Raw genomic sequence first — 27,597 nt, forward strand, 5'->3', positions numbered from 1 at the left:
GTTTAGCTAGTTCCCTATAGAAGGCTGACCAGATTTGAGAAGAAAAAAAAAAAAAAAAAAAAAAAAAAAAAAAAAAAAGGATACTTCACTGACAACACACTCAAAACAAAAAGATGAATTATTAGACCAGGCTTTGGTTGTATAATTTCAAAACTATTTATTTTAAAGTAAATACTAAATGAAAATAATAGCTGCCAGTATTGTCTGTTATTAATTAAAGGGACACTGAAAATTTGATAATAGGAGTAAATTAGAAAGTTGCATGCTCTATCTGAATCATGAAAGCAAAAAAAAAATGGGTTCAGTGTCCCTTTAAAAGCTTTACATGCAACATTTTTAAAGTAAAAGTCAATCCTAACGTTTTACAAATGCTAGGATTGACCGTTGAAACAAATAAAGGGGACTTTCATTAATGAAGTATATACAGCCATAAATAGTATTTTTTTAAGTTGCTTAGGCAGAAAATAACCTATGTCTGGTATATGTTGATATCTGTAAGTCAGTCTTAGCGTTGTACAAATTGCTAGGATTGACTACTGAAACAAACTGTTCTTATCGGCTACAGCAGCCCACGGCTAAAAAAAAAAATTTTTGGTAAGGGGTGATGTTTTTACCTCTTAGCCAATAGCCGTGCGGTAAATCCAGCTTGGTGCCCTTGGGAGCCGGATTTACCGCACGGCTATTGGCTAAGAGGTGAAAACGTCACCTTTTGGCAAAAAACTTTTTCGCCATGGGCTGCTGTAGCCTCTAAAAATGGCGATCGATTGAAACAAAAAAAGGAGCTTTCTACATGAAGTATCTTATACTTCATGAATGAAAGTCCCCTTTGTTTGTTTCAATAGTCAATCTTAGCGATTGTACAACACTAGGATTGACTTTCACTTTAAAAAGACATACAGATAACATACCAGGAATAGTAATTTTTTAAGTTGCTTAGGCAGAAAATAACCTATTTATGGCTGTTCAGCCCTTTCTGCTTTTCAACTCTCGAATGTTCAAACTGCTCTCTCTCGGCAGATAAACTCTGTCTTTGCTGCTAAACTCTGTCTTTGCACATAAGTAGTCGCCCCCCACTCAGACACCAATAAAAAGGCATGTATATTTCTCCCGGCTTCACCACCACAGCATGCTGTTCTGGGAACAAAGGGACAGTGTGTTAAAAAATAAATAAAATAAAACTGATGTCTGGTCATCCTTCCCTATAGTACATTGCTGATCCTTCATCAAAGGATACCAAGAGTGCAAAACAAAATTAGTACAAAAAAAAAAAAAAATATATATATAATATATGTATAATTACAGTTTCAGCGCAAATCTTGTAATCACTATGGAATGCAAAGAGCAGCTGTTAATATTAGGAATAAAGACACTATTGTCAATTCTCAGATTACAGTTGCTACAAGCTGTTCTCGTCAAGGACTTACATAAATGTGTCCAACTAATTAAAGTAGGAGGCTCATAATAAATTTATGGATTCAACAGGATCTACAGTGTATAAATAAACTACATTTTAGGAAACCTTATCTCCTGTGTTGTCTCTATATATTATCTTCCCAAGGTCATTACAACATGCAGGTTATCTATTGGTAGAACATGTTAATTAGTAGCTACTAAATTTTAAAATACTCAATTATTCAATGGAAATTAAAAATAAACCAATTCCAAAAATGCCCTAAGATACACTGGTTGTTCTAAAAACTGTAGGAGGGACATACAAAGAAAACAGACAAATTACATACTGATTTATTTAAAAGAATGTAAAACTCATAATTGAATTTTCCACAATACATTAAAGAGACATAAAACCCAATTATTTTTTTCTATGATTCAGATAGAGCATGTTATTTCAAACAACTTTCCAATTTACTTCTATTGAGAACAAGTAAAATGTGATAAGTAAATTAGAACTTTTTTTTTTAAATTGTATGCTCTGTTTGAATCATGGAAAAAAAAGTGTTGGGTTTATTGTCCCTTTAAATTATGCACACCGATGTTCATTTGCAATATTTTTCCAATCATTTAACTCTGAAAACAGTGTTTTTCCCCCCAATTCTGGTGACAATTGGAAATGCATACTACAGTCTGAACAATCCAAATCCTGCTACAATCTACACTGTGATTTTAGAACATAGCTCAGATTTGTCCCTAATTGTTTTTCTGTCCCTTGATTAAAAAAAAAATGAAGATTGTACTTACAAAATGAAAGAATTGTATTTGTAAGTAAAGATTTGTATTTAAAAAAAATTGTATTTCCAAAAATAAAATTGTATTTGAAAATGTAAAAATGTATTTGTAGGTCACTATTTATGTACAATGGTAACACCCCCTTGCCTTTTTAACAGCAATCCTATTCCATAGACTCATATTCATAGCAAACACACACCACAAACTACAGATAATATTTCCCAACAATGTAACTTTCGTGCTTTTCTTATAAGGAGTTGATGAAGAAAGATAGAGATTAAAAGATAGAGATTAAAAGATAGAGATTAAAAGATAGAGATTAAAAAAGATAGAGATTAAAAAAGATAGAGATTAAAAAAGATAGAGATTAAAAGATAGAGAGAGAGATAGAGATATAGAGAGATAGATAGAGATGATGATATAGAGATATAGAGAGATAGAGATGATAGAGAGAGAGAGATATAGAGAGAGAGATATAGAGAGAGAGATATAGAGAGAGAGAGATATAGAGAGAGAGAGAGAGATATAGAGAGATATAGAGAGATAGAGATATAGAGAGAGAGAGATAGAGATATAGAGATATAGAGAGAGAGAGATATAGAGAGATATAGAGAGATAGAGATATAGAGAGAGAGAGATAGAGATATAGAGATATAGAGAGATAGAGAGATAGAGATATAGAGATATAGAGATAGAGATATAGAGAGATAGAGAGATAGAGAGATAGAGAGATAGAGAGATATATATATTATTTTTAAATAAATGAGAAATAAAAATGGGGAGGAAAGCATTATTCTCATAAATGGATAAGCATTAGACTCAAAGCTAAAAGAATACATACACAATAAATAAAAATAGCTGTGATGAAAAAAAATAGAAATAAAAAGGCACTTCCTACAACAAATCAGCTACCGTAAATAATGCAAAATTACATGTGCTAGGTAATTAAATATCCATTTTGTATGTTTGGGACATTATGATTTAGATAGATTAGGTCATTTATTTTATTTTATATCCATTGTTGAAAAGCATATCTAGATGGGCACAAGCACAGAAAATTACTTACTGGGTGATAGCTGGATACACAGATATGCTTCTTGTCATTGGGTCACCAAATGTGTTTTGCTAGCTCACACTTCTACATCACAGCTCTGGAGCTGATTTTAACAAAGTGTTTAACATCTCTGCAGGAGTTGAACACAAAGTAATATGTAACACTGTTGTAATACTATGTACTATTCCCTAAAGTCTATAAAATTAGTGGTTCACTGGACTAAAAGCCCTATAGTTTAGCTCACACTTGTTAAGACAGTGGATTTTCCCTATTTGTACTAGCATTAAATTCAGAAGAATTGCATAATTAACAAGTGAATAATAAAAAAACAATGCAATAGCACTTACTCTAAATTTAAAGGGACATAATACTCATATGCTAAATCACTTGAAACTGATGCAGTATAACTGTAAAAAGCTGACAGGAAAATATCACCTGAGCATCTCTATGTAAAAAAGGAAGATATTTTACCTCACAATCTCCTCAGCTCAGCAGAGTAAGTTCTGTGTAAAAAGTAATACTCAACTGCTCCCAGCTGCAGGTAAAAAAATTAAAAAAAATGAAGAAATGAACAGCAGCCTATCAGCATCAGCAGTGCTGAGGTCATGAACTTTTACTGTGATCTCATGAGATTTGACTTGACTCATGAGATTTCATTGTAAACTTCCTTTACCTGATTGGTGAAATAAGATGAGAGTGCACGAAGCTCATCCCTTCAGATGTCCCAGGACAGACACACTAAAATGCTGCTTAGAAATCCTTTACAATGGGAGGTGGCTACTGAGGAACTTTTAAGGTAAAATATCTTTCTTTTTTACATAGAGATGTTCAGGGTGATGGGGGAAACCAGACGTGGACTCCTTGCCCAGTGTGCTTAGAGGAATGTGGCTGCACCTGACTGACGAGGCCCATAGGAGGCCGAAACGATTGTCTGGGGTTGTTATGTTCCTTGTTCAGAGGAGAATTATTGCCTGGTATTTCGGGGCTGGACTGACCTTACTTGGCGGGATCAGACTGATATACTTCAGGAAAGTTTTCTTCTGTGAAAAGCACACTGGTCTAAAAGAGGCTGCTTCCGGGTGGTAAATCGCCATAGAACAAGCCACTGAGCTGTTGTTCGTTCCTGGTAGAGCGCTTCTCTCTCTGTATGCAAATTATTATGACCCTGGGGAAGTCTCCCTATGGGTGATGGGGGAAACCAGACGTGGACTCCTTGCCCAGTGTGCTTAGAGGAATGTGGCTGCACCTCACTGACGAGGCCCATAGGAGGCCGAAACGATTGTCTGGGGTTGTTATGTTCCTTGTTCAGAGGAGAATTGCCTGGTATTTCGGGGCTGGACTGACCTTACTTGGCGGGATCAGACTGATATACTTCAGGAAAGTTTTCTTCTGTGAAAAGCACACTGGTCTAAAAGAGGCTGCTTCCGGGTGGTAAATCGCCATAGAACAAGCCACTGAGCTGTTGTTCGTTCCTGGTAGAGCGCTTCTCTCTCTGTATGCAAATTATTATGACCCTGGGGAAGTCTCCCTATGGGTGATGGGGGAAACCAGACGTGGACTCCTTGCCCAGTGTGCTTAGAGGAATGTGGCTGCACCTCACTGACGAGGCCCATAGGAGGCCGAAACGATCGTCTGGGGTTGTCATGTTCCTTGTTCAGAGGAGAATTGCCTGGTATTTCGGGGCTGGACTGACCTTACTTGGCGGGATCAGACTGATATACTTCAGGAAAGTTTTCTTCTGTGAAAAGCATACTGGTCTAAAAGAGGCTGCTTCCGGGTGGTAAATCGCCATAGAACAAGCCACTGAGCTGTTGTTCGTTCCTGGTAGAGCGCTTCTCTCTCTGTATGCAAATTATTATGACCCTGGGGAAGTCTCCCTATGGGTGATGGGGGAAACCAGACGTGGACTCCTTGCCCAGTGTGCTTAGAGGAATGTGGCTGCACCTCACTGACGAGGCCCATAGGAGGCCAAAACGATCGTCTGGGGTTGTCATGTTCCTTTTTCAGAGGAGAATTGCCTGGTATTTCGGGGCTGGACTGACCTTACTTGGCGGGATCAGACTGATATACTTCAGGAAAGTTTTCTTCTGTGAAAAGCACACTGGTCTAAAAGAGGCTGCTTCCGGGTGGTAAATCGCCATAGAACAAGCCACTGAGCTGTTGTTCGTTCCTGGTAGAGCGCTTCTCTCTTTGTATGCAAATTATTATGACCCTGGGGAAGTCTCCCTATGGGTGATGGGGGAAACCAGACGTGGACTCCTTGCCCAGTGTGCTTAGAGGAATGTGGCTGCACCTCACTGACGAGGCCCATAGGAGGCCGAAACGATCGTCTGGGGTTGTCATGTTCCTTGTTCAGAGGAGAATTGCCTGGTATTTCGGGGCTGGACTGACCTTACTTGGCGGGATCAGACTGATATACTTCAGGAAAGTTTTTTTCTGTGAAAAGCACACTGGTCTAAAAGAGGCTGCTTCCGGGTGGTAAATCGCCATAGAACAAGCCACTGAGCTGTTGTTCGTTCCTGGTAGAGCGCTTCTCTCTCTGTATGCAAATTCATATCTAGATGGGCACAAGCACAGAAAATTACTTACTGGGTGATAGCTGGATACACAGATATGCTTCTTGTCATTGGGTCACCAAATGTGTTTTGCTAGCTCACACTTCTACATCACAGCTCTAGAGCTGATTTTAACAAAGTGTTTAACATCTCTGCAGGAGTTGAACACAAAGTAATATGTAACACTGTTGTAATACTATGTACTATTCCCTAAAGTCTATAAAATTAGTGGTTCACTGGACTAAAAGTCCTATAGTTTAGCTCACACTTGTTAAGACAGTGGATTTTCCCTATTTGTACTAGCATTAAATTCAGAAGAATTGCATAATTAACAAGTGAATAATAAAAAAACAATGCAATAGCACTTACTCTAAATTTAAAGGGACATAATACTCGTATGCTAAATCACTTGAAACTGATGCAGTATAACTGTAAAAAGCTGACAGGAAAATATCACCTGAGCATCTCTATGTAAAAAAGGAAGATATTTTACCTCACAATCTCTTCAGCTCAGCAGAGTAAGTTCTGTGTAAAAAGTTATACTCAACTGCTCCCAGCTGCAGGTAAAAAAATTAAAAAAAATGAAGAAATGAACAGCAGCCTATCAGCATCAGCAGTGCTGAGGTCATGAACTTTTTTTTTTTTTTTTTTTTTTTTTAAATAAATTTTTATTGAGGTTTAGGAAAAGCACAGATACATCATAAATATAAACTACGGTTACATGACAGCGTTGCAGCTTAGAATCCACTATTTCAAACATATAAATGTCTAATACAAACTTATTTGTAACAACAATGCAGAGTTCGAAGTTTTGTAACATAACCAACTTATTCTTAATGTGCCATATACACTATAACCCCTCCATATCACCCAGGGGGCCACTTTTGGACCTCATATGATAAAATATATAGATTGCTTAATGAGGAGTATTATGATAAGTAGGTAACCACTCATGGGTTACTTTGGTTGTACCTCAGTTTTTAAGTTATTTAGAAGTTATGTGAATATAATAAGCTTCACTTATTGTCATAGCCAACATTGAGTCTTAATACTATGGAGCTGGGAGTACAACTGCCACTATCAGGTAGCTGGGGGAGAATGAAGTTGATGAGCATATGGAGGACATGTGTAGCACAGATAATTGATATTATAGGGTATGCTTCCTAAGTAATTAAGAAAGAAATGGTGGGAGCCCTCATTACATTTCCCTACCCTTGCATAGGTCACTGTAAGGCATGCATGAACCGACCACTGACTGTAAGAGGCTGATAAAAAACTAATAATCTGACAATATAATAAACATATATAGGGTTATATATAGTGCTAGCCCTCAGATATCAAAAAGGATCATACAATGTGAAAATATAGTTTGTACATTAACCCTAATGAGCTGTCTTCAGCATTATATTATGTGACAAAAACAAAGGGTACACCCTACATTACACACATCATACAGGCCTAGGCTTCAGGTATTTTGACCATCATCCCACAATTGATGTATCCTTAAACTGTTTAGGAGTCCATGCCTATTAGAGTGTCCATGCACATAATAAAGGAAGGATAAACAACATGCTTCAGGCTTGTCAGCCATCATTGCAAGATCTCCCAGAAATAATAATAAAAAAAAACAAGAAACAACAATAACTCTCCACTTTGAGAATATAGGGTGGCTCGTGGTGTAAAAGTCTCAGGGAGAATGACAACTAGGCAGGTCAAGCAATTAACAGAGAGTTTCTGCTACACACAAGCCATCACTACACCCTGTGGAGATCTTCCCGAACCCATACCCACTCACGGACCGTCCAGAATATGACAAGGTGAGTTCCCACCGGTGTGATAAAATCCCCAAGAAAGGACCATGGGCTTTTTCGGCACACTAGGAAGAAACACAGGCAAAGTCATAACTCCAGGCATGTGCGCATAAGGAGTCCCCTCACTAACCGATTCCAGTCCTCACAGCCCGGTAGAGAAAATAGTAGATGGGCAAGACAAGATGCTGTGGGATGTTGTATGCAGCCGTATGTTCCACTTGCGACTGCCGGGCAGCCTCCGCATTCTCAGCATGGAGGCAGCGAGGGTCGGTAAGCCACGACCCTTTCTGAACAAGCATGTCTCCCTTTATGGTATGAATGAATACAGCTGCTGCTCCCATATACAGACACGGAACATCTTCAGATAAAGGATCCCCGTCAGCTACAGCAGGCAGCTCCATGCCATATGTTGCGCTACATCCAGCGTGAGTATAGCGGGCTGGTAGATCGTGTCCTCTCTCCATCTGTGCCGACGCTGTTTGTGCTCCCGGTGGAAACGGTAAGCTCCTGGATATGGGTTTTACAGAGAGCTCCTCTCTTTCAGGGTACCCACTCAGACCTCCATTTACAGGGGCAGCTTCCTGTTCACCTCCGATCTCGGAATCAGGCTGAATAACAGCTGTCACCGCAAGTGAGATACACTTTACCCCAGTAACCTCCTCTCCCACAATAGCTGCAGTTTCTCGCCTCTTTGGGGAGCTCGTTGTGGTCTTGGAAATGCAGATTCTACCATATTCTGATGCCAGGAGGTCTGAGATGCTTGTGAGTTGGTCGTCTAGTAGTTTGGTAATGGCGGCAACTAACGATGCTTCTCTAGGATCCATTTTGTATCAGTATCCTTGTAGCTTTCTCTTATTAACCCAGCGTAGATTAATCTGTTAGGTAGTTTGCCCCGAAAGGCACTGGCCACACGACAATGGTGTGGCAATGGTGAGGACAGGTGAGGCTTCGTATACAGGGGAAGGCCTCAAATTAAAAGTCCGGTACTGAGGGCTGGGAAACCACACTATATTCCAAAAACCCCTGCCGTTTGTGTCAGAGTGCCTTCAGTCGAGCTGCTCTACCAGTTTGGATGGCCTGTCGCCAAAACTTCAAAGTAAACTTAGAAAAATCTGGTAAGTAACTCAGGAGCTGAAGCTCAGTGCGACCAGAAAGATGGCCGCTGCCCGGAAGTCCCCGAGGTCATGAACTTTTACTGTGATCTCATGAGATTTGACTTGACTCATGAGATTTCATTGTAAACTTCCTTTACCTGATTGGTGAAATAAGATGAGAGTGCACGAAGCTCATCCCTTCAGATGTCCCAGGACAGACACACTAAAATGCTGCTTAGAAATCCTTTACAATGGGATGTGGCTACTGAGGAACTTTTGAGGTAAAATATCTTTCTTTTTTACATAGAGATGTTCAGGAGATATTTTCTAGTCAGCTTTTTACAGCTATGCTGCATCACTTTCAAGTGTTTAAACATTTGGGTATTATGGCCCTTTAAAATAAGCAGATTTTCTGACAAATTTATTTATTCCCCATTTAGACTTCTGTTTCATGGGACAGCCATCAGCCAATCACATACTAGTATACGTATACAATGAACTCTTGCAAATGCACTTAATTCAGAGAGGGTGCGTATAAAAACACTGTGCACAATTTAATAATTGGAAGTAAATAGGAAAGAGTTTTGACTTTAGCGTCTCTTTAAAATAGATCAGTGAACATTGGTCTCATAATCTAGAATCCTACTGTGGACCAAAGAAATGAAAACAGTTGCAATATAAACACTATTTATGACAGGGGTCTACTTGTTTTACACTTGTCACTGTGACCTGCTTATTCTGCACCATCAAGATTTACATACAAAAGCAAACATTTTCTAATTAATGCCATACTACTGGTGATTAATACACTTAGGCAAACATTTTATAGATTTGTTCTTAAAGGGCAATAGTAGTAGACACATATGCTCCAATTGCAAATTTTGCAAATAGTGATCCTGCATTAAGGTCATTGTCCTGTTGGAGGGTGAACCCTCTGCCCAGTTTGAGGTCCTGAGCGCCCTAGACCAGGTTTTCATTAAGGATATTGCGGTAATTTACTGTGTTCAGCTTTCCCTCAACCCTGACCAGTCCCTCAGTTCTGCCACTGAAAAACACCATCACACCATGGTTCACTGTTGGAATGGTATTGAGCAGGTGATGAGCGGTGCCTGGTTTCCTCCAGACATGAAGCTTGCAATTGAGGCCAAACTGTTCAATTCTCATTTCATCAGACAAGTGAATCTTATTTCTCAGAGTCAGAATCCTTTAGGTACTTTTTTTTTTTTTACTGAGGAGAGGCTTTCATCTGGCCACTCTGCCATAATGCCCAGATCGGTGGAGTGTTGCAGTGATGGTTATCCTTTTGTAAATTTCGCCCATCTCCATACATGATCTCTGGAGCTCAACCAGAGTGACCATCGGGTTCTTGGACAACTCTCTTACCAAGGCCCTTCTCCCCCAGCCAGCTCTAGGAAGAGTCCTGTTTGTTCCAAACTTGAATTTAAGAATTATGGAGGCCACTGTAATCTTGAGAAGGTTTAATGCAGCCAATTTTTTTTTTTTTTTATTTTTTTTCCTTTAGCCTTTCCAATATCTGTGCCTCTACAAAATCACGTCTCTGAGCTCTGCATGCAGTTCCTTCGACCTCATGGCTTAGTTTGTGCTGTGATATCTGGTTTCATTTGTGAGACCTTATATAGACAATTAATCAATTTAATTACAGGTGGACTCCAATCAAAATGTAAAACATCTCAAAGATGATCCAGAGAGATGGGATGCACCTGAGCTAAGTTTCAAGGGTCATAGCAAGGGGTCTGTATATTTATATCAATATGATATTTCAGATTTTTCTTTTTAATAAATTTGGAGTTATCAAAAGTGTGTTTTTCTTTTTGCTTTTTAATTATGCGGTATGAAGTGTAGCTTGATAATAAAATATAAAACATTTTAGTATAAGGCTACAACATAACAAAATGTAAAAAAAGGGGGGGGGGGTCTGAATACACTGTATATTCTCATTGGTGTACCTGTACAGCAGTACTCCTAGGGACACTGAATTTGATGTTCCTTTCATTGACAGCAATTTAGAATGATACTGGAGTGTGTAAACGTTTCAGACGATTGCCATTATAACCAGTGTCATAAATGTATGGAAAACAGCAGTTGAAAGAGCTCATTTCACAGCACAGATGTTCTCATTTGCTCCATAAAAGCCAAGGGGTTTTGCTCATAATGAGTTGAAGCAGATGATAACTGGGAAAAACTATTTAGTAAACTAACTTTAAAAAGCCAAGAAGTTTGGCAAGGATACCAAATTGGCTGAAACAAAACAATTTATCTGTGTTACAAATGTAAATCAGATAGTGATTCAGCTTTTGAAATATGTAATTATCGGAAAACATGCTGCTCAAAAACACAGTATGATTTTTGTTGCTTGTATTTTCAGAATCATCCAAGGGCTGAACATCCATTGTGACAAAGATTTGTAAAGCTTCCTCTTGGCAGCAATGAACACAATGAAAAGTGAGCCAGGGTGCAAAAGCTAAAAGTCATATTGTTTAAAAAGGGGAATACTTATGGACACAAATAAATTAGTAAAAAGAAGAACTATCTTGGTACTAAATAGTGTAACAGAAACTCAATGTCAGAAAATAACCCCCCTACACTTATAGCTGTCAGCAGATTAACTTATCCCACTCAAGATTGTATTATGTTTTTGCTATATATGAAAACCCACAGTAAGTGCTGCATATACTTTAATGTATTTCCAACCCAACCTACATATGCTACTGCTGCCATTTAGCCCTATTTTGGAAAAGCTAGAGAAGCTAGGTTATGAAAGGGACATTATAGTAAAGATTCTCCAATGAGAAGGGGGGGGATAATTATCCACAGGTAAGGCAAGTACGTCCTGATAGTTTTAAAATCAATATAAAAAGGCTAATCTATTTCAATATTTTTTTAAGGCACAATAACTTTATTATTGCAATGTTCATTAATACTCAATGGGATCCATCATTATGAATATAATTCTTGCCCAACACACTCAAATTTTGACTGCTCAATAACAAATCTGTCATTATAATTATGGGTTATTTATAAAGTGGCAACATCCTAATATAGTTATAGAGTTGTTGTTTCTAGTCATGATAGTTTATAATTGAGAGAATGGAAGAATGAGACTGATAGACACAGATATTTGTTTGCCCCCGTAAGATTGTCTCTCAATGTTTAGGCCGTTGTCAGGTTTCATTAAAGGGACAGTAAACATTTTACAACAAGTTACATAATTATGTAACATAAAGATAGACTTGTTTAAAAAAAATGTACTAAAAGTACCAAATTTGGCAGATAAAAGTATATTTACCTTGTTAGCAAAGCCATCCTCTTTAGCACAGCAGTTTTTGTTTTTTTTAACTAGCGCGTAACGGGCTCAGTCTAATTACAGCGAGCCCTATAACGGCATTCATCTATATGTAGCACGCTTTTGTGCTAGGTAAAGCTGTCGGTTTCTACAAAATAAAAGGTTTTTAAAAGCATCTAAAACTAATTTTATTATAAAATTTGCATTTTTATTGCAAGCCATGTGCATTCCCCTTGAAAATGTACTTTTATCTAATATTTGGAAAGACAAAAGTTTATGCTTACCTGATAAATTTCTTTCTTTCCGGGCACAGAGAGATCACGATTTCATTCCAATTACTAGTGGGAATTCAACTCCTGGCCAGCAGGAGGAGGCAAAGAGCACCCCAGCAGAGCTGTTAAGTGTCACTTCCCTTACCCATAATCCCCAGTCATTCGGCCGAAGAAAAAAAACAAAAAAACTCAAGGGTATAGAGGTGCCTGAGGATTGTACACAAAAATTGCCAAAGTGAATGTAAATAAGGGCGGGCCTTGGACTCTCCATGCCGGAAAAAAGAAATATCAGGTAAGCATAATTTTTTTGTTTTCTTTCCTATGGCATGGAGAGTCCACAATTTCATTCCAATTACCAGTGGGAACCAATACCCAAGCTAGAGGACACAGAATGAAAGGGAGGGAGAACAAAAACAAGCGGACCTAAAGCGAAGGCACCACCGCTTGACAAACTTTTCTCCCAAAGGAAGCCTCAGCAGAGGCAAAAGTAACAAAATAGTAGAATTTGGAAAAGGTATGCAATGAAGACCATGTTGCCACCTTGCAAATTTGTTCCACAGAAGCTTCATTTTTGAAAGCCCAGGAAGAAGAGAGACAGTCCAAATGGAATGAGTCGTAATTCTTTTAGGAGACTGTTGTCCAGCTGTCTCATACACTAATCGGATAACACTTCTCAACCAGAGAGAAAGAGTAGAAGGGGCCTTCGAACCCTTGCGCTGACCAGAGAAATCAACGAACCGGGCAGAAGATTGCAAAAACAAAATTTATGCTTACCTGATAAATTTATTTCTGTTGTGGTGTATCCAGTCCACGGATCATCCATTACTTGTGGGATATTCTCCTTACCAACAGGAAGCTGCAAGAGGATCACCCACAGCAGAGCTGTCTATATAGATCCTCCCCTAACTGCCAACCCTCAATCATTCGACCGAAGACAAGCAAGAGAAAGGAGAAACTATAGGGTTCAGTGGTGACTAGTTTAAAAATAAAAAACACCTGCCTTAAAATGACAGGGCGGGCCATGGACTGGATACACCACAAGAGAAATAAATTTATCAGGTAAGCATAAATTTTGTTTTCTCTTGTAAGGTGTATCCAGTCCACGGATCATCCATTACTTGTGGGATACTAATACCAAAGCTATAGGACACGGATGAAGGGAGGGACAAGGCAGGCGCTTAAACGGAAGGCACCACTGCCTGTAAGACCTTTCTCCCAAAAATAGCCTCCGAAGAAGCAAAAGTATCAAATTTATAGAATTTAGAAAAAGTATGAAGCGAAGACCAAGTCGCCACCTTACAAATCTGTTCAACAGAAGCCTCATTCTTAAAAGCACATGTGGAAGCTACCGCTCTAGTAGAATGAGCTGTAATTCTTTCAGGAGGCTGCTGGCCAGCAGTCTCATAAGCTAAGCGGATTATACTCCTTAGCCAAAAAGAAAGAAGTTGCCGAAGCCTTTTGGCCTCTCCTCTGTCCAGAGTAGACAACAAACAATGCAGATGTTTGACGAAAATCTTTTGTAGCTTGTAAATAAAACTTTAAAGCACGAACCACGTCAAGATTGTGTAATAGACTTTCCTTCTTTGAAGAAGGATTAGGACAAAGTGACGGAACAACAATCTCCTGATTGATATTTTTATTAGATACCACCTTAGGTAGAAAACCAGGTTTGATACGTAACACTACCTTATCTGCATGGAAAATGAGATAAGGGGAATCACATTGTAAAGCAGATAACTCCGAAACTCTTCGAGCCGAGGAGATAGCTACTAAAAACAGAACTTTCCAAGATAAGAGCTTAACATCTATGGAATGCAAAGGTTCAAACGGAACCCCTTGAAGAACCTTAAGAACTAAATTTAAACTCCATGGCGGAGCAACAGGTTTAAACACAGGCTTGATTCTAACCAGAGCCTGACAAAACGCCTGAACATCTGGAACCTCAGCCAGATGTTTGTGCAAAAGAATAGACAGAGCAGAAATCTGTCCCTTTAAGGAACTAGCTGACAAACCCTTCTCCAATCCTTCTTGGAGAAAGGATAATATCTTAGGAATCCTGACTTTACTCCATGAGTAACCCTTGGATTCACACCATATCTTATGATAGATTTTCCTGGTGACAGGCTTTTGTGCCTGTATTAAGGTATCAATGACCGACTCAGAGAAACCACGCTTTGATAAAATCATGCGTTCAATCTCCAAGCAGTCAGACGCAGAGAAACTAGATTTGGATGGTTGAAAGGACCTTGAAGTAGAAGTTCCTGTCTCAGCGGCAGAGTCCATGGTGGAAAGGATGACATGTCCACCAGATCTGCATACCAAGTCCTGCGTGGCTACGCAGGTGCTATCAAAATTACCGAAGCTCCTGCTTGATCTTGGCAATCAGACGAGAGAGCAGAGGAAACGGTGGAAACACATAAGCCAGGTTGAAGGACCAAGGCACTGCTAGAGCATCTATCAGCGCTGCCTTGGGATCCCTGGATCTGGATCGTTAACAAGGAAGCTTGGCGTTCTGACGAAACGCCATGAGATCCAGTTCTGGTTTGCCCCAAAGTTGAATCAACTCTGCAAATATCTCCGGATGGAGTTCCCACTCCCCCGGATGAAAAGTCTGTCGACTTAGAAAATCCGCCTCCCAGTTCTCTACTCCTGGGATATGGATAGCTGATAGATGGCAAGAGTGAATCTCTGCCCATAGAATTATCTTTGAAACCTCCAACATTGCTAGGGAACTCCTTGTTCCCCCTTGATGGTTGATGTAAGCTACAGTCGTGATGTTGTCCGACTGAAATCTGACGAACCTGACCACAGCAAGCTGAGGCCAAGCCCGAAGAGCATTGAATATCGCTCTTAGTTCCAGAATGTTTATCGGAAGGAGTGTCTCCTCCTGAGTCCACGAGCCCTGAGCCTTCATGGAGTTCCAGACTGCACCCCAGCCCAGAAGGCTGGCATCTGTAGTTACTATTGTCCAATCTGGCCTGCGGAATGTTATACCCTTGGACAGATGGACCCGAGATAGCCACCAGAGAAGAGAATCCCTGGTCTCTTGATCCAGATTTAGTAGAGGGGACAAATCTGTGTAATCCCCATTCCACTGACTGAGCATGCAGAGTTGCAGCGGTCTGAGATGTAGGCGGGCAAACGGCACTATGTCCATTGCCGCTACCATTAAGCCGATTACTTCCATACAATGAGCCACTGAAGGGCGAGAAGTAGAATAAAGAACACGGCAGGAATTTAGAAGTTTTGACAATCTGGCCTCTGTCAGATAAATCTTCATTTCTACAGAATCTATCAGAGTTCCTAGGAAGGAAACTCTTGTGAGAGCGGATAGAGAACTCTTTTCTTTGTTCACTTTCCACCCATGAGACCTCAGGAATGCCAGAACAATGTCCGTATGGGACCTGGCGATTTGAAAATTCGACGCCTGTATCAGAATGTCGTCTAGGTAAGGAGCTACTACTATACCCTGCGGCCTTAGGACCGCCAGGAGTGACCCCAGAATCTTTGTAAAGATTCTTGGTGCCGTAGCTAACCCAAAGGGAAGAGCCACAAACTGGTAATGCCTGTCTAGGAAGGAGAACCTGAGAAACCGATAATGATCTCTGTGTATCGGAATATGAAGATAAGCATCCTTTAAGTCCACGGTAGACATATATTGACCCTCCTGGATCATAGGTAGGATGGTTCGAATAGTCTCCATCTTGAAGGATGGGACCCTGAGAAATATGTTTAGGATCTTGAGATCTAAGATTGGTCTGAAGGTTCCCTCGTTCTTGGGAACTACAAACAGATTTGAATAGAAGCCTTGCCCCTGTTTCTCCTTTGGAACTGGGTGGATCACTCCTATAACTAGGAGGTCTTGAACACAATGTAAGAATGCCTCTCTCTTTATCTGGTTTGCAGATAATTGTGAGATGAAATCTTCCTTTTGGGGAAGAAGCTTTGAAGTCCAGAAGATATCCCTGGGACACAATTTCCAACGCCCAGGGATCCTGGACATCTCTTGCCCAAGCCTGGGCGAAGAGAGAAAGTCTGCCCCCTACTAGATCAGTTACCGGATCGGGGACTGATCTTTCATGCTGTCTTAGAGGCAGCAGCAGGCTTTTTGGCCTTGCTTTCCTTTGTTCCAAGCCTGGTTAGGTCTCCAGACCGGCTTGGACTGGGCAAAAATTTCCCTCTTGTTTTGTATTAGAGGAAGTTGAAGCTGCGCCACTCTTGAAGTTTCGAAAGGCACGAAAATTAGTCTGTTTGGCCCTTAATTTGTTGGACCTATCCTGAGGAAGGGCGTGACCTTTGCCTCCAGTAATATCAGAAATGATCTCCTTCAGTCCGGGCCCGAATAGGGTCTGCCCCTTGAAGGGAATGTTGAGAAGCTTAGACTTTGAAGTAACGTCAGCTGACCACGATTTAAGCCATAACGCCCTACGCGCTTGAATAGCAAAACCTGAGTTCTTAGCCGTTAGTTTGGTTAAATGAACAACGGCGTCAGAAACAAATGAATTGGCTAGCTTAAGAGCTTTAAGCTTGTCAAGTATATCATCCAATGGGGTTTCTACCTGTAGAGCTTCTTCCAGGGACTCAAACCAGAAGGCCGCAGCAGCAGTGACAGGGGCAATGCATGCAAGGGGCTGGAGAATAAAACCTTGTTGAATAAAAATTTTCTTAAGGTAACCCTCTAACTTTTTATCCATTGGATCTAGGAAAGCACAACTGTCCTCGACGGGGATAGTTGTACGCTTAGCTAGGGTAGAGACTGCTCCCTCCACCTTAGGGACCGTTTGCCACAAGTTCCGTGTAGCGGCATCTATGGGAAACATCTTTTTAAAAACAGGAGGGGGAGAGAACGGTACACATGGTCTATCCCATTCCTTAGTAATAATTTCTGAAAACCTCTTAGGTATTGGAAAAACATCAGTGTAAACAGGCACTGCATAGTATTTATCCAATCTACACAATTTCTCTGGGACTGTAATGGTGTCACAGTCATCCAGAGTAGCTAAAACCTCCCTGGACAACACGCGGAGGTGTTCAAGCTTAAATTTAAAATGTAGACATATCAGAATCAGGTTGAAGCATCTTCCCTGAGTCAGAAAAATCACCCACAGATAGAAGCTCTCCTTCCTCAGCTTCTGCATATTGTGAGGGGATATCAGACATAGCTACTAAAGCGTCAGAGAGCTCTGTATTTTTTCTATCTCCAGAGCGGTCTCGCTTTCCTTGTAACCCTGGTAGTTTGGACAATACCACTGTAAGGGTATGATCCATAACTGCCGCCATGTCTTGTAAGGTAAACGCTATGGGCGCACTAGATGTGCTTGGCGTCCCTTGAGCGGGAGTTATAGGTTCTGACACGTGGGGAGAGTTAGTCGGCATAACTTCCCCCTTGTCAGTTTCCTCTGGTGATAAATCTTTTAAAGCCAGAATATGATCTTTATAACTTATAGTAAGATCAGTGCATTTGGTACACATTCTAAGAGGGGGTTCCACAATGGCTTCTAAACATAATGAACAAGGAGTTTCCTCTATGTCAGACATGTTTAACAGACTAGTAATGAGACCAGCAAGCTTTGAAAACACTTTAATTAATGTGAAAAAGCAGAATATAAAAAAACGGTACTGTGCCTTTAAGGGGAAAAAACAAACACAAAAACTGCATAACAGTGATAAAAAGCAGTTAACTATGAAATTTAACAGTGTATGTACTAGACTAAAATAGCATTGCACCCACTTGCAAATGGATGATTAACCCCTTAGGCTCAAAAACGAAGCAAAAAAACAGTAAAAACGTTATAACAGTCACAGGCAAACTGCCACAGCTCTACTGTGGCTCCAGCCTCCTACCTTCCAATAAAACGACTTTTGTAGGCACAAAAACCCTTTACAGAGGTCCAATAGGTCAGGGGACTCCTTCAGGGAAGCTGGATGTCTCAGAGAGTAAAAACTACTGCGCAATTAGAGAGCGAAAATAGGCCCCTCCCACCATGCACTCAAAGTCAGAGGGCCTAAAAAAATACTCCTAGGAGTCAAATAACAGCCATGTGGAAAACTAGGCCCCAAATAAAGATTTATCACCCTTAGTAAAAAAACGTTTCTTATAAATCCTGTAAACGTTTAACATACTAAGTCATAAGAGCAAGTAACATAAAATTACCCTTTACTGTAAGCATGATGCCAGTCATTATTAAATCACTGCAATCAAGCTTACCTCAAATATATCAGGCACTGTCAGCATTTTCTAGACTTCTTATCTCTCTAGAAATAAATATACTGAACATACCTCAAAGCAGTTAATTCTGCAGGCCGTTCCCCCAGCTGAAGTTTTTCCCATACTCTTCAGTTATGTGTTAGAACAGCAGTGGATCTTAGTTACAACCTGCTAGGATCATCAAAAACCTCAGGCAAAACACTACTTCTAATTTCTGCCTGAGGTAAAAACAGTACAACTCCGGTACCATTTAAAAATAACAAACTTTTGATTGAAGATAAACTACACTAAGTCACCACATCTCTCTAGCTACTTCAAAATGTACAGTGAGATGCAAAAAAGAGAGATTTTGCAGCGCAAAGAGAAAGACTGTTGGTTACTGGACTTCGTTAAATACTAAAACCCACTATCAGAGTAAGCAAAAAATAAGTGTGGTCAAAATTCAATACTTTGAAATACAATTGACAACTTCATTCACACAAAATAACTTTATTGGAAAAAATAATTAAAGTAATAGTCCGGCTGGAAATCAAGACATTTTTAAATAATTAAACAGTTTTATTTGATTGTTGTCACAAAGTTCACAGAACATGTTTATAAACAAAAATATTACAATAAAATATATTAATAACAACAATAAATAACAGCTGCAGCAGTTGGGGCTGGAAAGCTAAAATTTAAAGGGGTACTTACTGGATGCAATTGGGTTGTAGGGTGCCTATATAACATCAATCTGACATTTGTATTTAATACAAAGTAATATATTTTAATTCTGAAAAAAACATTGGGGAAGGAGTGTCCCAGTAATCCCCTTTGAGAAAAATGGGGTATTTGCATACTACTGACTCAACAGAAAATAGGGCTGGTCTTCATATTTTTCCAGGGCTGCTTTTTATTCCCAGTATGTTTTAATCACAATTGTTCAAGATGAGAACTGGCAGTATAACAGGCAATATATAGCAATTAGAAGAATTTTTCAAAAGTTAGTTGCAAGTTCTTATTAAGGAACAGAAGCATCTCTGCATGTTCAGCTATAAGTCTGTTTCTTTTATCAGTAAGGACATTTGACGCTAAGCTGAACAGTCTTTCACTTTCATACTACTGCATGGGGCAGAAAGATATTTTTTGGCCATTTTAGCCAGAGCTGGAAATCTCAGTTTATTAACTGCCTAGTATTTCAGGGGTTTGTCTGAATGAGGTACAGTGATCTCTCTCAGGTAGGCTTCCAGCTGTATAGTAGCAGCTTTTGGAGCACTGCTCTCAAACGTACAATAATACAAATAACAGCAATTGGCAGAACAGAAGTGAACATTATTTAGTAAAGTCTTCACTCCAGCTTAAAATGAAATGGGAACATGCAATTTAAAAAAAAACACAAGATGGGGTATGGGTAGGAAGTAGAGGTATCGGTTTAAGTATCAGTGCATTTGCATGAGTACAAGTACTCATGCAAATACTTGGTATCTGCACCGATACCAGTATCGGTGCAACCCTAATTGAAAGATACAAAAATATGTAACCACAATATAAACAATACCTCCAGAACGAAAGAAATTGATAATGAAACTAATATACAAGTCTTAACCTAGCATACTACTACGCTGTGAAATGCTAGGAATTTAATTCTTTGATCCACAGAAAAGGATTATGAGAAGACAAAAGAAAAGAACATTTACATTGAACTGCCACCAGATGGCGTAAGATATATTATACAAATTACCAGAGAACTTTATCTAGAAAAAAGAAGTGCAGAAAGGCAGGATATTAGAAAAAAAACCTTATCATCATAAAAGCGGGTTAGTTCATAGAAAAACAAACCAAAAATATCTAATTTGAGATAAATCAGCATTCATACACATAAAGTCTTATATTGTGGAAAGACAGAACGCAATACAAAACTCTAAGACCAACAAAAGTAATTTAAACCATCATCTCTCAGATGGAGATATTAGAGCTGAACGCACCGCCGCGAAAATAACAGAGTGGCCTTAGGCATTCACCCACACTGGCGGAGAAAAAGTACATGCACAGCATTTTTCAGGACTTTTGCCAAGAAAATCACACTTTGTAGCAAAAAGCAAGTCTGACCTTAATTCCGCTGCCAGACCTAGAAAACCGTCTTCACTAAAAAGTTAACAAAAAAAAGAAAAAAAAAAAAAAAAAAAAAAAAAGGATAAAACCTGTAAATATTAACCCTTCCTAAAAGCACAAATTATATGTTTTACAATACAAAAGATAGAGAGCACCTCATGGTACAGAGCAGTAAGGTATCCAACGAAAACAAAGGGCAGAATCAAACCTACTCACATGTGATGAAGCACTAAATTTGCACACATAGCAAGCCGGATCCAAAGAGTCGTCCGGCAGACTCACACCAGCAACCAAGCTCCTTGTCCAACAGCGCAGGAATCCAGGGATCTGTCCAGCACTGAATGTACAGCAAGCTAATGGTACAGGCAATTGCAGGATACGTGCAGGCAATAAATGTAGCAGCAGATAAATTTAAAAAGTTTTATTAAAATCAACAAAACCACAGCACATTAATTATATGTGTTGACAGAAGGAAAGAAGATAAGCAGGAATAATTCTTATATTGGATTCAATACGCAGAAGTGCTGCGTAGAAATATATCAAGATATATATAAAAATGTGTAGGGATTAAACATAGAAAAGTTAAAGATCCTTAAACACACCACTAAAAAGTACAGTCAAAAGGGAAATGATAAGCAAACATAATGCATATCACAATATTCATTTATACAACCTCGTAAAAATAAAATGTCACATAAATAAGTGACATCCTGCCCCAGCAGTTAGACTCTGGAAATGCCAACAAATAGCACTGACCGAGTCCTCTCCGAATAAGGATTATAGAATAGTATTCCCTGAAATAAACATGGGGAAAAATATACTAGTGTCTAAAAACACTAAGATATCAACTCAATATGAGTAATAATATATAAATATAATATGGTGTCCTCAAAACACTAGCAATAGAGTAAGATGCATGAAAATATGTCAGACATACTTAACATACACCATAATACTCTGTACATAGATCCCCTACTGAGAAGTAAGAGTCACATCAGTACAAGAGAAATTCAATCATAGAAGGAATAAGACATATGTCTGGTAAGCAAGAATTTTTGAAAACCCTTGGAAAAAACCAGGCAAGGGAAACAGACATACGGCGCTATAGTGTTCAATAAGGTCACAACACACTGTCGCCTAAATAAACTCAACTCATAGCTCAATGTACACCGCAAAATAAGCGGTATAAAGCAGGGCAATAGGCAACAACAAAGGCGCGCATAACAATCGCCGAGAAAGTCACCTGATGAGGAAAATAGAGAGGGTCCGCCATTATCGTAGAAAAGAGGCAATGCCCCATCGCTCTAAATAACTGCGCCACAATGAGTAAAAATGTGACACCATGTTTTTGTAAAAATCCCACTGACATGTACCATTCCCTGACCAGTCGGCAGCGCTCCGCACATGGAGACGCTCTCTGCTCTCATGTCTACTTACATAGGGAAATAAAGGCATAATGCCCATAGATAGATAAACCCCTAATTGCCTGAATGAAAGGACAAAATGGCGTCCAAAACTAACAGGCTAGTGCTGACACTACGTACTGCCCACTGCGCCCTGTGAATTAGAGCAGGAACTCTAATGAAAGACTTCTACTGAGGAAAAGATATATATGTGTCACTAAGTGTCCCACACAAAAGATTACACACACACTGGTTAACTGTCATAAATAAACAGCAGCGCAGACACGCTGGATAACTGCAATAAATATACAGCAGAAAAAAAATTCCAAAAGTCGCAGCAAAATTGAGTTTATTTAAACACACACAAGGAATAACAGAGCAACGTTTCGGGAAAGATCCCTTTGTCAAGCTTATTTCACACTGTTCAAAATCATCAATTTATACACAATCCCCACTAGGGGGCATTGAATATACATAAGTAAAATAGTTAACTATCATGTCCAGAACAAATGTATTACATATTATAATGCATGGACAGATTTGTATACATATTTGTTATCAGAGTATCATATACAAGATAGAGTACAATAAAATGAGAGATACAGAAAATCCTACATGATTACAGAAAGCAGAAAAAAAATCCTATGTATATACCTATATTCCCAAGTATAAAACCTTTATAATTTTTAATATTAAATATCATTTACAAGGAACACAGAGAGATCCAACTATCTGTTTAATCCCGAGGACTTTAAAGAGCTAAGTTTATGAATCCAAAAGGATTCACAATCTTTTAGTAATCGTTCTCTATCACCGCAGTGGGCAGTACGTAGTGTCAGCACTAGCCTGTTAGTTTTGGACGCCATTTCGTCCTTTTATTTAGGCAATTAGGGGTTTATTTATCTATGGGTATTATGCCTTTTTTCCCTATGTAAGTAGACATGAGAGCAGAGAGCGTCTCCCTGTGCGGATCGCTGCCGACTGGTCAGGGAATGGTACACGTCCATGGGATTTTTACAACGTTGTTCTGTTATTCCTTGTGTGTGTTTAAATAAACTCCATTTTGCTGCCACTTTTGGACTTTTTTTTTACTGATTTGGGAGTATTGTGGAGCTCCTGTGGCTTGCATTTAGTACCCTCAGTGCTGGACATTTGCTGTTTGGATAAATATACAGCAGCACAGAGCCCAGTACTTACTGCCCCTTATAAATCCCCACCGTGACGATATTTTTAACATACCCAGCTCCAGACTAACAAGGAGAGGGAATTAACCCCCAAAGTGCTTGGCCTTCTCAGCTAGAAGGAATAAAAGCACTTACCTTAGGAGCTTCAGCTGCAGGGCAGAAGCAGCGTCTCAGGTATGCCAGATGCAACCGATCTCTGGCAAATGACCTGATGAGAAAAGAAAAACAAAAAGAGTAACCAACCCTAGTTTTCAATAAAAAGGGGTAGCATAGATGTTAGAAGTAAAGCAAGGACCACCTTGCCGACTTCTAACTGCTAAAAGCTTCTGTTACTCTTACTAAAGAAATTGACATGGACACAGCATAGCCCCTAATCCTTGCTTGCCGGGAAAAGTACCCATTAAAGGATTAAATATCTTCAGAAACCATCTTTGCACTTCCTCCCTTGACAGAGGCAAAGAGAATGACTGGGGATTATGGGTAAGGGAAGTGACACTTAACAGCTCTGCTGGGGTGCTCTTTGCCTCCTCCTGCTGGCCAGGAGTTGAATTCCCAATAGTAATTAGAATGAAATCGTGGACTCTTCATACCATAGGAAAAAAAGACCATTTTTCGTGGGTCCGATGATCCTTTATCCTTTTCAATATAAATAATGAAAGTGTACTGCAAAGTTTATCACTATTTACAATCACTCATTTAATGGGGAATTCAACTTTAAGTTAAAGTTTCCTTTAACTAAGCTTAATAAATCTAACTCTAGATTGGATTAACTATTTTTTGACCATAAAAGTCTGTCTTATCTCACCGACTACTATTAAACATTAAGCATGGGTAGACCATTAAGCAGCAGTTTGTGAATTAAACTGGCCGCAAAAACCTACTGATCTATTAATTTGGAGACTTGAAGATACCCTCACTGTGCAGAATCCAAGCAACCTGCTTTCTGATTTTATTATGCTTAAAACTTGGGTCCCTCTACTATCTGGGAAACTCATAAATGTTAGATAAGGGGTCACTTTATTCAAACAAAACAGGGAAAGCAGAGAATTTTATAACTCCCTTTCTACTACATTGACCAGACTATCTCCTCATGATGAACATATTTTAATGAGCCTAAAGAACAGCTTAATGAGACTCGCTATCAATTTCAAAATTCCCTACATCATAAAGCTCAGAGAGCAGCCTTGTTTCTAAAGAAAAAATATATTTATTTTTTTAAAGGACAATAAGGCTGGCCGTTTATTGGCCAGAGCACTACATCACAAGTCTCTTAATTCTTATGTTGACTCCTCTCCAGATGCAGTTTTCCAATCCACTCCAGACATTATGGAGGCTTTCCATACCTATTAATCTCAACTTTACATCTCCCCTTGCAATATCCAGATGTGGAACATTAAATCCGGGGCCAATCTTATGTTAAAAGAGAACTCCTTCCTTATCTACAGAAATGACAATCATTGGACTATCTCATCACTAAAGAAGAACTGTTGGCTGGAATTAAAACAGGAAAAAGCCTAGAATCTGATGGCCTCAACATTATTACAAAGTCTTTCAAGAAATTCTCTGTCCTCGTTAACAAGAGTTGTTCCAGGGAAGCCAGCAGGCAGACTTGCAAATTTTAGGCTAATATCCTTGCTAAATATAGACATAAAATTTTTGGCCAATAGGATTAACTCTGTTCTACCTAAAATTGTTAATACCAACCAAGTGGGCTTTATACCAGGCCATGAAGTGTGCAATGCTAATAAAGTGATACAATTCTTAACCTTCTCTAAAATACAAAATCTCCCATTCACTGCTATATCTATAAAACGCTGAAAGAGTTTGACTGGCTTAACTGGTATTTTCTCGGCACCACACTGCACCAATTTGGCTCTAGCAAATTATTCATAAGCAGAGCTCTCTCTTTATATACCAAGCCCACCACTAGGATTAAATTTAATGATTTCTCCTTTTGATATTTCAAACGGCACCATGCAAGGATGCCCCCTTTTCACCAATCTTGTTTGCCCTGGCCATGGCAAGTCCTTGTATTCTACATTATAAACAATGAACAAGTTAAAGGAATATCAGTTGGCAATGCCGAATACCAAATAACACTTTATGCTGATGAGGTACTATTTACCTTGTCATCACCCTATACATCTTGCAAAGCAGTTTTAAGAACTCTCGAGGTTCCTTTTCCAAATCAGAATTGTTTAATATAAATACCCCAAATCAAGTTATTGATTTGTTTCACTGTTGTTGTAACACCTTGTTATATGTTTGTCCCTGGCAGGGTCTTTAATAATCTACCTATTAGTTTCCAAGTATGCTTTGGCTATTTCAGTATCATATTGTACACTGGTGGTGGTCTGTGTTCCGCCAAGGACATTCTCTGCTGACTTTTTATCCCCCACTGGTTTAGGACATTGTTTTATCAACTGCCCTGTCTCCGTTTATGCTGAAATGTAATCAATAAAAATATGAAAAAAGGTTAGTTTTAGCCTAGGTTAAATGATAAACTAAAGAAAATTTGAGAAACCGGTCTAAAAAGTACATCCCCAAATCAGTTGGTAAAATTATGTTAGGGTTTCCCATTATAATTTAACTGCTAGTCTGTAAAGAGTTTAACCACTTAAAAAGGGACATGAAACCCCCAAAAGTTATTACATTATCCAGACAGAGCAAAGAATTTTAAAACAACTTTCTAATTTACTTCTATTTTAAAATCTGCATCATTTTATTGGCATCTTTTGTTGGAGTAGCAATTCATTACTGGGAACTGGCTGAACAATTTGGGTAAGTCAATGGCAGGAAGAATATATGTGCAGCTACCAAACAGCAGCTAGCTCCCAGTACTGCATTGCTACTTCTAAACCTATCGAGGCTTTCCAACAAAGGATATAAAGAGAAAATTATATAATAGAAGTAAATTGAAAAGGTGTTTATAAAAGTATATGCAGTCTCATTCATGAAAGAAAAAAAATTGGGTTTTAGCTCTCATTTAAAGGGACACTGAACCCAATTTTTTTCTTTCATGATTCAGATAGAGCATGCAATTTTAAGCAACTTTCTAATTTACTTCTATTATCAATTTTAATTCGTTCTCTTGCTATCTTTATTTGAAAAAGGCATCTCAGCTAAGGAGCCAGCAAATGTTTGCTTCAGTACCATGGACAGCACTTGTTTATTGGTGCTGACCAATCAGCAAGGACAACCCAGGTTGTTCACCAAAAATGGGCCGGCATCTAAACTTACATTCTTGCTTTTCAAATAAACATACCAAGAGAATAAAGAAAAATTGATAATAGGAGTAAATTAGAAAGTTGCTTAAAAATGCATGCTCTATGTGAATCACAAAAGAAATTTTTTTGAGTACAGTGTGCCTTTAAGGGATATTAAACTGCTGAGCACAACTACAAAAGTATAACAACTACTCACACTGTTGTTGCATTTCATCCTGCAGCTCTTTTCAAATCAGTCCTTCTCTTTTAATAGCTTAAAGGTGCCAGATACTGAAGCTCCGCCACATCATAATGGGCACCGCCACCTTGGTGATCAGGTATTCTCATAATCTGTGATAAAAAGTGTGCAATATTACTGATCTGTGAGTGAATGTGCACAGTTTCTAACAGCTGTATCATTTGCGTGGAGTTAGTATGCATCATACATTATGTATGCTTTAATTATTTTTTTTTTTTAACAGTTTTACATTTGTACAAAATATATTTTTAAAAAAAGCACAACAATAATATAGACTAGCAATGCAGCCACTACAAAAATGTAAAGTTCATGTTCTGCATCTTGTACCCTAACCTGAAGCACATTATACAGTTGTCTAAAAGTAGACACTTATTGATATGTAAATGCACACTACTCTTCTGCCCCAGTACAAAGAGGTGGAGCTTCAAAATCAGACAACTTTTCAGGGGTTAAAATAGGAACACAGCTTTAAAGAGAACTGCCGCAACAGGAGGGAAAGCAATAGCATAGTGAGTAGTAACGATTCTAAAATAGTTGTATCCAGCAGTTAAATGTCCTTTTAAATGTCCCTTTAAAGACAGAGGTTTTTCCAAGTTTCCGTTCTTAAATTTGGCATATTTGCTCACTATTGGTTTCACATTAATTATCCGCTCTCTTGTTAAGTGCACCCAAGCAAGCTTTTCCTGTGCTACCCTATATGGGTAGTTAAAATAACAATAAATACATAAAAAATAATACTGAAGAAGGGGGGGGAAGGAAAGGGGGAAAGGGAAAAAAAACACAACTTCTGCAGTTTTCTTTATAACCATTTCTACAAAACAAGTGGAGCAAAAGAAACATACCTCCAAATAAATGTATGCTGTCCTGATTTAGGAATACTCCATATGTCTTGGTTTTAAAGTAATTTATAGCAAATATAGGCAAAATACTACAAAGATGGAATTTTTGGTTTAACGCTAAAATTTGCTATAC

At 38.9% G+C, this 27,597-nt stretch overlaps 1 protein-coding gene across 1 annotated transcript in view; it reads right to left on the reverse strand.

Annotated features, from left to right (window-relative positions):
- TMTC3 (transmembrane O-mannosyltransferase targeting cadherins 3) overlaps nucleotides 1-27,597 on the reverse strand; it is a 405,658-nt gene that overhangs the window by 343,957 nt on the left and 34,104 nt on the right. The window contains exon 2 of the mRNA XM_053719235.1: nucleotides 26,584-26,717. The gene's annotated coding sequence lies outside the window, so the exon portion shown is untranslated. The remainder of the gene's footprint in view (nucleotides 1-26,583; nucleotides 26,718-27,597) is intronic.

Source organism: Bombina bombina, chromosome 6 (assembly GCF_027579735.1).
Source record: "Bombina bombina isolate aBomBom1 chromosome 6, aBomBom1.pri, whole genome shotgun sequence".
Lineage (NCBI taxonomy): Eukaryota > Metazoa > Chordata > Amphibia > Anura > Bombinatoridae > Bombina > Bombina bombina.